General features: G+C 38.4%; 1 protein-coding gene and 1 long non-coding RNA gene across 7 annotated transcripts in view; one reads left to right on the top strand and one right to left on the bottom strand.

The window, feature by feature from the left end:
* The window catches only part of PCMTD1 (protein-L-isoaspartate (D-aspartate) O-methyltransferase domain containing 1), a 63,475-nt gene extending 47,077 nt beyond the window's left edge, over positions 1-16,398 (bottom strand). For 3 of the 6 annotated variants that reach the window (XM_013048433.2, XM_013048434.2, XM_045075799.1), the window contains exon 1: positions 16,163-16,295. The gene's annotated coding sequence lies outside the window, so the exon portion shown is untranslated. Of the gene's footprint in view, positions 1-16,162 lie in introns of all 6 variants that reach the window. The other 3 variants (XM_045075801.1, XM_004777516.3, XM_013048432.2) reach the window with 3 other exon arrangements.
* The window catches only part of LOC123390903, a 71,924-nt gene continuing 70,703 nt past the window's right edge, over positions 16,340-17,560 (top strand). Inside the window, exon 1 of the long non-coding RNA XR_006605498.1 lies at positions 16,340-16,634. This is a non-coding gene — a long non-coding RNA (uncharacterized LOC123390903). The remainder of the gene's footprint in view (positions 16,635-17,560) is intronic.

Raw genomic sequence — 17,560 nt, 5'->3', positions numbered from 1 at the left:
CAGTTCAATTCAGTAGACAGTCTTTGTTCATGGAAATTAAGTCTCTAAATGGTGTGTATTAATTGACTACAATAAATTCACAGAACTGAGATTTTTCATAATGTAAGGAATTATTTCACATCAGACTATGGTCAAACTATGTCCTCATAACTCAGTATAGGTATGTTTATTAACAGTACACATAAAATACTAAATGCTCTCTCAACAAAAAGCTACTCAATGCAATTTGATTGCCTTACATTTGGAGATTCCAAGTTTTGCACAAAAGACTTCCATCTGATGATTTCCTCATTCAGTTAACAAAAACTTATCACCTACTTCTGCCTCAGAAACTATGATAAGCATGGAGGATTCAGAGATCATACTCCCAGAAGCTAAACTCAAATTAAATAGCTTTCTTAGGAGGTAAGAATAGCAGAAGAGCTCACTTCATTTCACAGATAAAGAAATGAGCCCCAGCAGCTGCCTTGTCCAAGATCACACAAGTTCAAAAGAAACCCAAGATTTATAAGTCATTTTATAATAATCTAGATATGAGAAAATCTCTTCAAACATGAGGACATATAAGGCCAAAAAGATCTAATACTCCTTTTAGATTTCATAAAACTAAGCAAAATGCTTCTTTTAAAAATAATTTTTTTATTAATTTCAGTATTTAATTACAGAGAGTAAGCAATATTACTAAAACCTGACTCTAACAGTTTGTTGGGAGACTGTAAGGAAAAAAAAAAGCCAAATTTAAACTATTAAAGAAAACATAATAATAAGTCATCTAAATAACTTTTTTACTTGAAGCTATTAATGTTATTCACAGAAAATTTTATGAATTATTATCAATATCTAGATAATAATTATATAACAATGTATTAAATATATCTAAACTGAATCCACACAGGTTATAATGGTGAGTTATAACATTAAGCAATGTAAAATTCTGATCTGAATTCAATAGGGTTTATAGCAATAGGAATAAAACTATTTTACTTTATTCATTTGCTCATCTTAGAATGATTATTTATAGACTGAATACTAATATATCAAATAATAATGATTTCATATCAAATTAGATTCACTGAGTTATACTCTAATAGAATGCATTTCAATGTAAGTAAAAATTATAATTCAAAGATCACATAATACAGTGTGGATTCTAGATTGGAACCCGAATTCTATAAATTCTATGTATGTTAATTTTAATACCAGTAACTGTCTCACAGGATTCACAGGAGAAGTACCTGAGATAATGTATGTAAACTGCCTATAGTCCCTGGTCACGTACCAAGCACTCAATAGGTGCTACCTGTTTCTATTAACACAGACCTACTTCACCCTCTCACAAAAGAACATGTTCCCACTTCAAGAAGCATTTGTTCAGCGTTTACAAATCTGTATCCAGTAATAATATATTATATATATAAAATAATTTGGACTTTAGGTGCCAGTTTTCATTAAAATCTCAATAGCTATATGGTGTTTCTGAGGGAAACCAAAGCATGGAAAAATGAGGAAAGACCTTGGGGACATATCTTGTGATGCTGGATAGAATTAGAATTAGTCTGAACTCATTACTTGATCTGGAAAACTGTATGTGTATACACACATACACACACACGTGTGCAAAACAAAATACAAAGTTATAGAAAATACATATACATACTTTTCCTTGCTTATGAATGTCTAAAAGATAGACAATATTTCCAAAAACAACTCAAACTCTTCTTGAAAAGGTATGTAGGAAAATATGTTTTGCATTTTTACTTACTACATTTTCCTAGCTATTAATAGTAATCTCCCCATTCTCCATTCTGAAGACACTTAGTAACCCACCCCTCTCATCAGTAGCAGGGACTCTGGTATCTCTGCGGCAGTCTTCTCTGCTCCCAGGCCTCACAAGCATCCTGGGCATCTCCTTCAACTATTCAAGCCCCAAAGGTAACAACCATCACTATGCCTTAAACTCCAAGGACCTATCTCCACCACTGCCCAACCTCTGTATTCTAATTTTATTCCACAATCACATATTACAAGTAGTTTGCCCATTCTTTTTCTACCACTAAATTTAATCTTCAGTATCACTAATGCTATAGGAAAAGACCAAAGAGTAAATATATTAGAGTATGCAGGCCTTAGTTTCTGTTAACAATTACTGAATTCTGTGCCTGTAAAAGCAAAACCAGCCACAAACAACATGTAAATGAAGTATGGCTATGCTCCAAATTTATTTATTCATGAACACTGAAATTTCAATTATATATAATTTTCATATACTTTTTAGGTTTTTTTCCAACCATTTAAAAATACAAGCACTATTCTTGGTTTGCAGACTATTCAAAAACAGGCAGTGAGCCAGGTTTGGCTCATGGACCATAATTTGCTGACCCCTATAAGGATCACTTTTGTAAGTACTGTAAGTATAAAGAGTTACACAAAGGTTGGCAAAATGTCCAAAAGATCTTAAAAATGTGTTCAGGAAGTCAACCTGAAAGCAACATTTTCTAAATTCCTGTGAGGTACAGATCTAACTAGCATAGGTTCCAAGAGCTTTTCTGGCATCTTAATTCTTTATAGGTGAAGTACTGTGACGGTTGCAATAAAATGAATAGAACAAAATGAGTCAGAAACAAATTACAGATGTCCCAGGCTATCCAAAAGTAGAGTGTTCCTATGAAAACTTTCCTAAGCCAAACTGGCATAAAGCAGAAAGTATTTCCCCTGTGTTCAGATGCAGCTTTAAGAAAGACCTACATTAGTATGGTAATGGCTCTTTTCCTAAATGGAAAATCCTCTACAGATTTCTTTCAGTTAATGAAAATAGGTACTAATGCAGATCTTTCAGAAATGCCAGGTGGTCCAATGCTATGTTTCAGAAAGTGGAGGATACTTATATATTGCTGACATTTGATATTTCATTCTAGAACTTTACATTTTAGTCTGTAATCCATGAGACCAAAGGCATAATCTATATAATTTTCTGTGCATATAAACCCAAATAAAATACACAACTTTGATATTTGTGGAAAAGTCGAGAAAAATAATAAACTGTAGAGAAGAAAACCTCTAAAATTATCCAATTTACCCTGTCATGCCGGGGCAAAACTATTTGTTCAAGGTCATACTAACAGAATTCAAGGCTCCAGAGCCTTGGTTGAGTTTTTTTTTCAATACATCATAAAATTAAAGCTCAAAAAGTGACAACTTTTCTAAAATAACATGTGCTCACCTACGGTTTTTAAAACAAAACCCTCATATTGTTAAAATAAGACACGGAAGAAGTGTAGAGTCCTTACTAAAAGTGAAGACAGAGCTGCTAATTTTCGAGACAGTGTAGTAAAAAGAAAGAAGCAGTGCTCAAATATTTGGTTCAGGGACTAGGACTCCATTTTGATACTTAAGAGAATACAGGAGGCCAGCAAAAAATAGTAAAGATTAGCTGACTGGGAACAAAACATAAAAATATCAAGTGGCCTTTAAGTCAAAAGGAGTCTACCATCATTTTAGCTGGGAGAAAGGTTTAGAATGGCAAACGAAGCAAGAGCAATGGAGACAGGTTTTAAGAGCAGCAGTTCATTGCCCTGATTCTGTCAAAGAGAAATTAAGTAGAAATTAAAAATATTCTACTTCCAGAGAGTAAATGATGGTTACCAGGGGATGAGGAGTGGGGTGGTAAGACTGATAGTGTTTCAGAGTCCAAGCTTGCAAAAAGCAGTAAGTCCTAGAGGTCTAAAGTACAATATAATAAATCCAGACAATATTGTACTGTAATTATGTAATATGATAAATATTGTTACAGAAGCATTATAAGATATGAATGTAACAAAGTAACACTGTACACATTAAATTTATACTGTGTCATATGTTAAATTTATTCAATTAAAACACAGAAAACAATTCTACTTCCTGTATCAATTCCTACTGATGGGTAATGTTCAGCCACAGCATGAGCAGATGGTGCCAGAAAGACACTGCATGAGAAAAGAGCTTTGCTTCTAGGTCTGGTGCACTGCTTGGCAGGCTCCTGCAGTCCTTAAGCATTCTCCACCAATACACTCCCACAGTGCACAATAGCCATCAGCTTCCCCCAGCACTCTCCCTTGGATCGTGTGCGGAAGACAACCTTTGGTAAAACATCTCTTTGTGAACATCTTTCCCTGGTATCAGAAAGCAGATGTCTGGCAATTCCATTATGGAGGCACCATAGCAACTTCCTTGCCATCCAGTGAGCCACACATCCTCTCAAAAAGGTCCAGATCTCAACCCTGGGTGGGGTTCTTCCTTAGGTGCTTAATCTCGGTCCTTAGGGGTAGAACCTAATCCTTGTATCTTTTTCCATATTCTGTATTTTTCAAAAAGATTTTATTTTGAAAGAGGGAAAGCATGGAGTGGGGGGAGAGAAGTAGAAGGAGACAGAGAATCTCAAGGAAATTCCACACTGAGTGCAGAGCCCAACTCAGAGCTCGAGCTTACAATCCTGAGATCATGACCTGAGCTGAAATCAAGACTGGGATGCTTAACAGACTGAACTACCAGGCACCCTATTCCCATATTCTTTAGAACTCTGTTTACTTACTAGCCAATCCTGTTATTGGTAACATTTTTTTACATTAAACTTTCCCTGTTCATATTAATCCTGTGTGGTTTTTCCTTCCTGTTTGAGCTAGACTGATACAGTGCTGAAAACCATTAAGATGACACTCAGGTCAGTGAGGGAATGAAGAATAAGCAAACAGGCAAAAAAATGAACTGTGAAAACAACAAATCCTGACATGCTGCCAGCCAAAACATCCACAATCCCTTGGATTTGATTTAAACTGCTATGTCTTGAAAACAGATTTTTTTTAACTGCTAAGTATTTGAGTGTGTTTTATCTTAGTTTCATGGCAAAATGTTGTCACCAGCTTTTCTGTGCTGAGAGCTGTCCATCCTGATCAGAGAGGAACATTAGATAACCAAGTGACTTTGGAGTACCGAACGGCAGCAGCTGCCCCTTCTGCCATCTTAAATTCCCTACTAGGAATCCATCACTGTCAAACTTTCAGACAGGAGGATGACTTAGTGGCCTCATCTACTGGGAGTCAGCTTAATCATGAGCTTGTTAAGAGAAGCACATGATCGGGGCACCTGGATGGCTCAGTGGGTTGAGCCTCTGCCTTCGGCTCAGGTCATGGTTTCGGGGTCCTGGGATGGGCTCTCTGCTCAGAGAAGATCTTGCTTCCCCCCTTTGCCTGTCTCTCTGCCTGCTTGTGATCTCCCTCTGTCAAATAAATAAAAATTCTTTAAAAAAAAAAAAAAAGAGAGAAGTACATGATCTTTCTGGTGCCCATTTCCCCTCTATAGACTTCGGTGATTATTAGCACACCTGAAAAAGGACAAAATAAAACCACTGAAAAACTCATTAAATTTCATGTATGCATGGTAGGCAAACTAAAAATAGGAGCAGACTACAAAAGAGCAGGTTAAGAGAAAACCCAAATTCTTGAAACAAATGCCAGGGATATAAGCAATTATAAAGGTTACTTTTTCTTCTTAGTGGCATTTCAAAATGAAAGAAAAGAGCATCACAACATTTTTTTTTTTTTAAGATTTTATTTGACAGAGAGAGATCACAAATAGGCAGAGAGGCAGGCAGAGAGAGAGAGAAAGGAGGAAGCAGGCTCCCTGCCAAGCAGAGAGCCCGATGTGGCACTAGATCCCAGGACCCTGAGATCATGACCTGAGCCGAAGGCAGAGGCTTAACCCACTAAGCCACCCAAGTGCCCACAAAATATTTCTTGAAGGATACCTGGGTGGCTCAGTGGATTAAGCATTTGCCTTCGGCTGAGGTCATGATCCCAGCATCCTGAGATCAAGTCCCACATCTGGCTCCTTGCTCAGCAGGAAGCCTGTTTCTCCCTCTGCCTGCTCTGCCTGCAGCTCTCCCTCCTTCTGCTCTCTCTGACAAATAAATAAATAAAATCTAAATATATATTTATTTCTAGGGAAAAAAAGCAGAGAAACAGAGAAGGAAAACTAAAGATATAAGCTGGCACTAAAAAATTCAACAAATTTATTGTATCACTCATTCAGCAGAAAATAATTCTGGAAGAACTCCATAGTAAATGACACTAAGCAAGCCACACTTAGCTTGCTACTGTACTACAAATCCAATGCAATGGGCCCCAAAGAAAAGAGGTAATTGCCAGAAAAACAACCTTATGTTGCTTTGGGGTTTTTTGGGTTTTTTGTTTGTTTGTTTGCTTTTGTTAAGATTTTTATTTGACAGAGAGAGTGCAAGCACGTGCACAAGCAAGGGGGAGCTGGAGAGGGAGAAGCAGGCTCTCTGCTGAGCAGGGAGCCCAATGCAGGACCCAATCCCAGAACCCTGGGATCATCACCCAAGCCACCCAGGTGGCCTAAAAGCCTTATGTTTCTTTATGGTATTTGTTTTATTTTAAGGTATGATGGGTTGGAAGGCATACCTGTTTTGAAGGAACAAAAATACTTTACAAAATAGTAACCTGTAGTGACTTCTCTTATCTCATTACCTTACTGTAATTTCTCCAAACATGTTTTACAGCTGGTGAGCCTAAGGTAAAAATTCATTTATGTGCATTTATAGGGAACACACAGGGAATGCACAGCGAATGCACTTTCCTACTAAGAACAAAACATACGTACAACTTCAAGTATAAGACTCTTGATTCCCAACTGGAAAGACTCACATAGCAAACTGACAAGGATCCCAGCTTTCTAGCAGAAAAGCAATGTCATGGCTGTTAATTTTGTCACTGCCTTTCTCCAACATAATAGCCTCAAGGACTTTAGGATAGGTATGTAGTTCTTCTTCCCCTCCTCTGATGATTCAAAATCCTCCTCCTCTTTCGCAGAATTTCCCAGTGCATTTATTAAGTTTCTAGATTAATTTCACAGGGGAAGGGGTTCCTGCCATCACTTCAAATTATGTCCAAACCCAAAACCTTCTATATAGCCCACCTCTCACACTAGCTACTGTATTCAATTACTCATATTCCTCTTTATTGAAAATCCTTTTCTGTCACTATCCTTATCAGTATTAGCTAGAGTACTGTAACTAACTGCAATTTAGTTTTCATACTTGTGGTTCTCCCAACTTCAATACTATCTTGTATACCATTCTGATTCACATGCCCAATATAACATTTTTATCATTAAGGATAAGCAGCAGCTCCAAAAATTCCAGGAAACTGCAAAAATGAGAAGAAATCCTACCTGACAGGGGTTCAAGTCCATCATCATTTAAACCAAGTAGCACTAGTTTTATCAGTTTTATATATGTCATCTTAGTTATTTTGTGGGGGGAAGGGGATTGCTTAGCAATCACTTCCCTAAGGGATCAAATGGTCTCAAAATACTTAACTATATTAGTTCTCTATCATTGCCATAACAAATCACCACAAACATTAACAGCTTAAATCAACACAAATTTACTGTTTTACAGTTCTAGAGGTCAAAGGTCTGATACAGGTCTCACTGGGCTGAGATGAAGGTAACAGAAGGGCTGAATTCCTTCCTGGAGGCTTTTAGAGGGTTTGTTCTCTTGCATTTTCAACTGTTTAGTGTCCATCTACTTCTCTGACTCATGATCCTTTCCTCCATCTTAAAAAGCCAGAGTCAGACTGAGTCCTCCCCAGTCTTCCACTTTTAAGGAACCCTGTGATTACACCAGGCCTATCAGGAAAATCCGTAATAGTCTTCCTAATTTAAAGTCAGGGGATCAGCAACCTTAATAATTCCCCTTTGCCTGATTAGGTAACATAGTCACAGATTCCAGGGATTAAAACATGAGCATCTTTGCAGGGGAAGAGGCATTACTTTTTACTACCCTACCCAAATTGTATTTGTCCTCAATCTCCAGCAGAGTAGGGAATCAAACAAAACCAACTTAAACATGTAATGTGCAACCCAAGTCCATCCTCACCTGTCCTATTTCCACAGCACCCCCCCCCCCAGATACAGGAAAGGAAATGAGAGATCACAAGGATAATCAGTGCAGAGAGATATGCTCTCATCCCTTGAAAGAACTTGGAATTCATTTTCTCTTATATATAATGTGTGGTCACATTCTTAAGAGAGGACGAAGTCCTCTAACTGAATCAATAATAACTACACAATAGACTAACTGTAAGAGAACCTTATAAATACTCTGAAATTAAATTCGAAATACCAACTGGAAACACTGTAACACCATCATCAACTTTTTTGTCTGGTTATTATTATGCCATGTATAATCATTTCTCTTAGAAAATATATATCCAGTCTTAATAACCCTTGAATACAGTATTACAAAAAACATGCAGTATTTCTAATACTTTATACCACTGGGAAAATTGTGCCTAAATTAAACCTGAAGCTTAAAAACCACTTAGGGGTCAGTACTGCTTAAGTCTTGATCTTACTTTTAGAAATGTGGAAAGTAATTACGTGGATTCATTCTGTGTGCTTACAAAAATTCAGTTCAACATAAGCAAGACACTCTACATGATAGTCCACACCTTTCCTTAGCTGTTGGTACCCACCAAGATTTGTAGCAGATTCAAAATTGTCAAACTTTAATGCAGTAGGATTCTAGATTGGCCTCAAGATGGAGCAGCAGCATCCTTTTAAAAATAGACTGCCCTACAGGTAAATGTTTTCAGTCTGTCACTAAAAATGAATGGAAAGACAAACTACCCATATTAAGACATTTAGGAACAGTACTTGATTTTAATAATGCTCTACACAACAGAGGGTACTAATGGATATAGAGGGAAGCAAGACACAAAGCCTCTCAGAATTAACTACAAGATATACCATCCCTGGGTGGTAACATTCCTGATAATCCTGTACTTTTTAAACCATATTTTCTAGTTTTTCTATAGTGAATTGCTACTGTTATTGTTTAAAGGAAGAAAAGCAAAAACAAATAACCTTTTTATATAGTATGTCTACAGTGACTATAACATGCATGTTAAGTGTACAGAATCACAGGTGCAAAGAGCCACTGTTCAAAAAAAATCTAAACTATGTAAAGTACCATCTAAAGTATATACAGTATTGGGGTGCCTGGGTGGCTCAGCAGATTAAAGCCTTTGGCTCAGGTCATGATCCCAGAGTCCTGGGATGGAGCCCAGCATCCATCCAGGCTCTCTGCTCAGCGGGGAGCCTGCCTCCCCCCACTCCTCTGCTGGCCTCTCTGCCTACTTGTGATCTCTTGCAAATAAATATATAAAATCTTTAAAAAAAAATAAAGTATATGGAAAGTAAATGGAAGCAAATGGAAATGAGATATCTAGCAAACATCTAAACACTAATTTTTAAATGCTAATTAGAAAAATACTCAAATTACATAATTAGGAGAGAATGACTGAAAAATGACAAAGAAAACACTTGACTATTTAGTAAGCCATATAGTACTACTTAAGGAAGAAAAAAAAAAAAAAGCCACAGGTTGCACAACCTTAAATGACTTGTCAGGAGTAACCTGATAGAGCAGCTACGGAACCTCAGTAGCTGCTACACTTCACACAATACTCTGTATTTATAGCACCCCTGGTCTGAGAGAATCAAAGGGCATTCACTATTTACGCTGTATTCCACCATCACCTTATTCGCTTGTTATTCCATTTGGTTCTGACTTCCAACATTCCCACCACTCCAACAGGATTCCAAATGACATTCTTGAATGAATGTGTTATTTCTGTTTATACGTAAAAATCTGAAAGGACTCACACTACACTATTAAAAAAACATTACCCAAGCAACCTATGATGGACAGATGTGGAGGGGGAGACTTGCTGAGGAAGGAAACTTTCTTTTAACTTCATGCATTTTAGTAATTCAAATCTTATCTTTGACATACAATAATAATACAATAAAAAATTAATGACCACATCAAGTATATTGCATTGTAGGCCATGATATTTCCTTCCAGATGATAGAAGGAATTTAGTTCATCCCCTGAACAGCTTTATTAAATATATTATTAGAGGCCGCAGTCTCAGAGACCAGTTTCCAGATATCAAGGATTACTTCTCAGCATCAAACTTCTACTAAATACATCCAGGCCTGACCTTTGTCCAGATCAGACAACTGGTCACAGGAGCTACCCACCAGCACTGCCATCCCTGGTATTCCAATTCAACCGTCAACTCTGAATTCCAGCAAGCTTTTTAATGATTCTCCATTTCTGCCTTTTCTCCATTCACTTAGCTATTAATCATCCAGGCCAGAAGAGATATCCATTTTATTCCCCACCATGAAACATTCATTTCAGCTTTCAAGCTTTATCTTCCCCACAAGGAAAGAACTGCTAGTTTTTATTTCTCTTCCTTCAAAGTGTTGCTTCAATGGATGTAACGGTAAAAATCTGAAAGCCATCTAAATGCCCACCAACAGAAAATACGCTTAAATTAGTATATATATAATCTATATATGTAAACTATGTAGCAAATACTTTGAGGACAAAAAAAATTTTTTTTAAGAATGAAATGTTTCATCTACAAACAAGGAATATTAGTGATAAATCAAGTGAAAAACTGTGCAGTGCACCTCATCTTTACAGAAGCAGAAAGAGCATATTTATTCATATGTACTTGCATACAATAAATTAATGTTTCTTTTACATCATTCCAAAGATGAATGGCTACCTCCTAGTGGGGAAAGTAGGACACTGAGGGAGGAGACATGTCCAGCTTATAAAACCTTTTGTATGTTTAAAATTTGGACCATGTAATCATATTACCTAATTTTAGAATCAATTATTTTAAACTTGCTTCAAACTCTTATCTTCAAAGTATCTTCCCTTATATTCAAAGTATCTGCTATTAATTCCTCAAAGTTGAGAGCGGATAAAACTGACAACCTTAAGAATCAACCTCATTCCTTTATAATCAAGCATTTCAGTACTCCAAAGGAAACCCCAAATGTCTGCCCCAACACCATCACCAAGATATCCTACCTTATTAATTTCTAACAGCAAAAGTTATTTTTATTTAATAAAGCAATAATTACTTATTAAGTTGCTAAACTGTAACACAATATAGGATGCAAGGATATAAGAGAAATATAAAATTGTAAACTTTACATGGTAACCATTAACCTTGATGGATTCAAGTATGTCTGAAATTTCACATGAACTATTTAGAAAAAGCAAGGATTTATGTGTTATTTGTGCGAGGGCATTTCAGCTATCATATAGTTGGAGATTCTTGATGTTACCCAAAGGCAGAAAATGACACTGCAATATAGGGAAAGTTTTATTCTACCTTTCATATTCATATAAGCATTTTAAAAACAGAGGCCAAAGAATTATGGTTAACACTGCGGAATTCAACAACATGGGAAAGAATTCAAATATCAAACCATTAGTTTTAAGAATGAGTAACACAGAATACAGAATAATAATGTGAATACAGAAATATAAATACAGAAAATAAAACAGAATACAGAAAAATAAAACAGCATCTTTTAAAATAAACAATTTATCATAATTACCTAGTGAACTTTCTGAAAATAAAGAACTCATTTGATAGCCTAAAACAAGACAATCTGGTTTTGTTGCATACACAATTAAAAACTTCAGTTAACTACTATATATGTCATCTAGCAACTAAAATCAAATACTACTTAAATTCCATGATCATTTTCATATTCATTCACATATATTTCCTGAGCATCCGTTGGGAGATACAACAATAAGAAATGGTTTCTGCTTTCAGGCATTTTATAATTCAATTACTGTTAGGGCACTCAAAAACTAATTCAGAATAGAAAGTCATCATCAAGAGGTAAAGAAACTGCACAAATAAGAGAAGACCTTACTACCTATGAAAGCAGAAAAGGGGCTCTAGGGAAAGTCTGTGTATGAGCTAGCCTTTTAGTTGAAAGACTTCAGAAGGCAGAAATAGGAAAGGGAAAAAATTCCAAGTGGAGATGCATAAGAAACCAAAAGTTTACATTCCTTCTGTTCCAGACTACAAAATACAAATACTTCTGCTCCAGAAGGAATGTAAAAATTAAATTTGAGAAAGAGCACGGAGGCCGAATAATGGAGTTTCAAAAAGCAAACTGAGGAACAAGGATTTCATTCTAGAGTTGATCAGGAGACGCTCCACAGAACCATGGTGGTCAAGAACACAGATTTGGAAGGCTTAGGATTCAAATTCCAGCTCTTCTACCTACTAGCAACCCTGCAAGCCCATGAAGTCTCAGTTTCTTCATCTGTAGAGTGAGAAAGTAGTGTCTACAACATAGAACTATTTTGAGGACCAAATCAGAATAAAGCATTCAACACAAAGACTGACATAAGAAACATTCAGTAAGTGTTTTTTGTTTTGTTTGCTTCTGTCAGGCAGAGAAAATATTAGGGCTGTCTTCAGGACAAATAATTTGATAGCAGCATGCATGATAAATGGCACAACCCAGAGATTAGGGATGTCTTATTAACAGTAGTTGAGGCAAGGGTATTATAAGTATTCTCTTGCTGGGAAAATGAAAAAGCAGCAGGAGAACGTGATTCCTGAACCATAATGCAATAAAATGACTAAGAATTTCTGAGAAAGGGGGAGAGTGATGAATCAAAGGCAACCTTTGATTTTAAGTATAGATGATTAAGAAAATGTTAAGATCATTAATATAAACAGGAAAATGAGGGAGGAATTAAGTTGCAAAGGAGAATGTTTAATTCTGAATCTACAGATTCAAGATTACAAAATGCCAGTTACTTGAAGAGTTTATCATGGAGAACAACAAAAGGCAAGTCTGAAGCTTAGGAAAGACAATGGTGAGGCTGGTGATGCAGAACTGGAGCTTTGGCAGGGAAGCGAATGAACGGTGGAAACCATGGGTGTGCACAGGACTATAAAGGAGAAAATACAATTCTAAAAAGAAGTGAGGACTCAATCTAAAGTAATACTTGTATAAGTGCGAGGAGAAAATGAACAAAGCCACAAGGTGTAAGTCTGAGGTGCTGGCCTGTACAAACTACGGGAAGACAAGGCCTTGACAGCACTTCATATTCTATAACTCTTTAGATGCTCATAATAATTTAGATTATAAGCAGACTTATGATTATGTGCTTATTATAGGATTTTAAGAGCCTGCAAGTTACTGAAAAGTGTTAATTATTCTGACTCAACCCCGAGCAGGACACAGCTAACGCAGTATAATTATAATCAGATATTTTTCTAGTATCTCAAAGCTCAAAGTATTAACGTCTAAGTCCTCATCTTCCTTAACATCCATCCACACATTTGACTCTATTGATTACCATCATTTGAGGAAACTCCCCACCTCCTTCCTAAGACAGCCAATTCTCAGGTTTTCTCCTATTTTGGCTTCCCTTTCATCTTAACTAGTTTCTACCTAGAAACAGAACCATCAGAAAGCAACAGTCCTCTATGCAATTCCACAGTAGTTGTTTTAAACATCTAGGTTTTAAAACCCAACTAGACGGGCACCTGGGTGGCTCAGTTGGTTAAGCTACTGACTGTCTTTGGCTCAGGTCATGATCCTGGAGTCCTGGGATCAAGTCCCAAATCAGGCTCCCTGATCAGCAGGGAGTCTGCTTCTCTCCCTCTGACCCTCTCCCCTCTCATGCTCTCTCTCTCTCTCTCTCTCACTCACTCTCTCAAATAAAATCTTTAAAAAATAATAATAATAAAAATAAAATACATAGCTGTCATATATGCTGAGAACACAGAACAGATTAATACACCAAAATGTTAGGAGCTATACTTCATTAAATTGTCATAATGTATTTTTAAGAGACTACAAAATACTAAAATGAAATAAGCACACTTTAATCTTATTACATTAGTTTATACTAAAGTGCAACTGGGTTCATAAAAATGCTACAGGAAATGAGATTACCCACCCCAGTTTGTAAGGAATAAAAATACCTGTAAGAGCTACAATTTACTATAATATCCAAATTTACCCCGGCATCAAACAGAGTGACTAATACAAAGCCCCTTCTTCTTGGTCAATGGCACCAGCTCAAGGAATATTTTAATAACACAGCACAGAAACCTCATCTAAAACAATACCATAGTTTCATACTATTTATCCTTTAGGCTATTTTTCAATACATGATTATATTCAGGTCTCTATTTTGCAAGGAATATCTCCAAGGCAAAAAAGAGGGAAAAACTCTAAGATCACAATTTTATAAGGTAGTTTTCATTAACAAAAGGCAGCCTGGCAGAGCAGAAAACACAGGTTCTTGGCTTAAGCCTGACTCAAATGCAGTCACTACCACTAAAAAGCTGATGAGATCTTGAGCAACTCAATTAATCTCTCAGAGCCTCTGTTTATTAATACTTAGATTGGGGAGAATGTCACCTATGTTGTTAGAGATAAATAGGAAAAATATTATTACCAGCAACTATAACTTAAATGCCACAGACACTGTGGTTCCTTTTAAACACAGCTTCCCAAATAATTACACAACAGGACCGAAGATTTCAGGCTACATATTTATGCTTAGAACCAGACTTCTTTGTGATTATCTTACTCAGTTCTATGTTTTCCCTAGAAGTTGGCAAGAAGATGCACACAGTACATTTTTAATAAATACATGCCACTGATTAGATCAACAAAACCTCCAGCTCTTCTGCACACAAAAATACAAAATGTAATAGGGATTTCCTAGCTTTCTGTCTTATTTAATAGTAAGAAGTATAATATAATAAGCTTACAGCTTACTCCCTATGGTCTACTAACAAAATATTTAGTTCCTGGCTCTTTTGAGGTTTTGTTTTTTTTTTAACCTGTCTAAAATACAAACTTCTAGGCCGCTGGTTTTCTATCTTCAAACATGAGTAAGTTGTTTAAGAAACTGAATTTGTTTTCAACTGACCACACAGAATTCAAAATTACCTTGAAAAATGCACTTACCAAAAACAAAAAATTACTATTTTAGTAACCTGCTTTATGAAATCATCCAAACCTTGTAACCTACCATAAACTCCGTTTAAATGTAATTCTTAACTTGCCTAATACATGAGTATCTCCATCTGGCCTCAGACAACCTATAAGTTTTGCCACATTATGTTTCAAAATAGTAAGCTGTAGCCCTTTTTAAAAGCTTATATAATAAAAGATTACAGAAAAACTGGAAACAATGTTCAGCAGTAACACACACACACCTTATGTGGTAGCTTTTAAAAAGAATGAGGTATGTAATAAAATCGAAGAGTATCTCTGAGTATCCCTTGGCCAAAAGAAGTATATACTATATATGATCCCAATTTTGTTTTTAAAACATACTTACACAAACAGAAAAATCCTGAATGGCTAATAAATACCACACTTGAAGACTGGTTACCTTGGGTAATTAAAAGAGGAAAAATGGGGGGGGGCGTGGGGAGCAGACGTCTTCATTGTTTAGCTGCTTAATTTTTTTCTTAAAGAGCACGTAGTACTTTTGTAATTAAAAAAATAACCGGGAAAAGAATAACCATTGGTAGGACTATACTTTTTCCTCCGTACCCAAATTCTTTTGGGTAATTTTTAAAACATAGTTACGATTTCTCAGTTTTAAAAAAAGAAGACATACAAAAACACAGTCATGGAAGTTAAAAATGAAAAATCTTGGATTTGCAAAATTACTCCCCCTGGTTCCACTCTTGGGTCCTCTCTACGCCAATGTTTGAAATACCCTAAGGACGGGTACCACACTTAAACAGTAGTAAACGCTCAAACAAAAAAACAAAGTAAGAAAATGTTAGCGCCTGCTCTAGCCTCGTAAATCCTTTCGCAGCCTCAACCCCCAAGGCTTCCCCAAGCCTACGTAGGCTGGATTCTCTTCCTTCAAAATCAAAACAACAACAGAAAGTCACGGGGTGGAACTGAAAAGGCCCGAAGGGGCCTGTGGGTGTCTTCGGACCGCAGTGTCTAGGAGTCCCGGTTCCCGATCCCAGGTCAGAGACCTAGGACCGTCAGCCCCGACCTCCCAAACCCTTCGACCCCTGCAGACTCCCTCGACCACCCTGGACTCCCAGCCTCTTCGACCCTGCCGAGCCCAACCCCCAACCTCCCGGCCCCCCTGGAAACCCTCAGCTTCTCCCGACTCCCCAGCACCCGAACTCCCCGACCACCCCCCTCGCCTGCCCCAGCACGCGGGATACGCCGACCCGCAGGACCCCGAGTCCACAGGCACCAGCGTTACCTGCGGCGAGGCTGTCCGTCTGGCCCGCCGCTGCGACGCACAGGGTCAGGCACTAGGACTCGGCGGGCTCCACAGCAGCCCGCCTCCCCCACCGCCACAACAACGCCGCCGCTGCAGCCCGGAGGAGGGGCGGGGCCCGGATCCGCGGCTGGGGAAGCCCGACAGTCGCGGCCTCGGGAGTTGTCGGGAACCTGGGCATGCGCAGAGAACACCGGGCGCAAGGACTGCTCTGGGAGGACGCCGAAGTCAACAAGGCTAGGGGGACGCCCCCATCCGGCTCCGCCCCCACAGGGATTGCTCCGCCCCCACGCCCAAACAACGCGAGGTTCTGAGGAGACCTGGGGACCGACAACTTTTGGGAGAGATCGCGCGAGAACAGGGCCTCAACCTCCCCGCCCCCTACCCCGCGTCCTTACGCTGGGGTACCGAAGAGCCGCTGAGAGGCCGTCACCCGTGGCGGAGTGCACTTGAGGTTGGAGAACTGGCTGTGAGGTGGCTGTTCTATTTCGCGATGATTCGGAACAGGGCATCTAGGTGTCGGAGCATCTTCGAGGGTGCTTCCCCGCGGGGTAACTAGTGGAAAGTGCTCACCGATTTATCTGAAAAGCCAACGACTTTTCCCAAGATTGTGCCACGGGAAAGTGTCCGTTTAGCATCTAGAAGCTTCCCACCTCCCGGGGTTAGCGCTTTCGCCGTCTGGCCCTCGCGTGGGCCGGTGTTCTCGGCCTGGCCTGGGAGTTGATCCTGTTCCCGTAACTAACGCGCGTTCAGTACTCAACAAACTGAGTACCTAGAAGCGGCGAAAATGTATGCCAAGCAAGTTTCTCGTGGCTGGCCCAAGCGTCGCACGGCCCGTGACTGGAAAGACAGGGTTTTGAGGGGAGGGATTAGCAAATTGAGAAAGGGAGAGGAGAGCAAGGTCTGCAGAGCTGAGAAAATGTTGCCCCATGAACCTAGGCAGTAAACAAGCTAGTTCGATTTCTCAGTGGGGTTTAGTATGCCTAAAATGCACTATGTCTTCCAAGTACGGTAATTTCTGTGCCGGTGTTCTGCTTTCTTGACTCACATCTTTGAGTGTATGTGCCATTCCAGCCCACTAGGAGGTTTGCATTGTTCGAATTCTATTCGGTTTTGATTTTCAGACGTATTCGTGGTTGTAGGCTAGCTACCTTTAAAGGTAACCAACAGTAAATTAGAATTAAAACGTTCTTGATGCCCAGGTTGCTATTTCCCACCGTAGTTGATTGTGTGCAAAAGTGATTAAATAATATATTCCTAAAAGAAGACCATGCAGTCAAGGTTAAAGGTGACATTGGGAAGTGAGAATTTTTCAAACAAGAGAAAAGTTACTGCTAACCTGGTCTGCCAGCAATCCAACAACCTTGTGTTGTTTTAATG

The sequence above is a fragment of the Mustela putorius genome, unplaced genomic scaffold (genome assembly GCF_011764305.1).
Source record: "Mustela putorius furo isolate JIRA1106 unplaced genomic scaffold, ASM1176430v1.1 tig00000151_pilon_pilon_pilon, whole genome shotgun sequence".
Lineage (NCBI taxonomy): Eukaryota > Metazoa > Chordata > Mammalia > Carnivora > Mustelidae > Mustela > Mustela putorius.
Note: the sequence above shows the minus strand (reverse complement) of the source record. Positions and strands in the feature narration are given on the sequence as shown.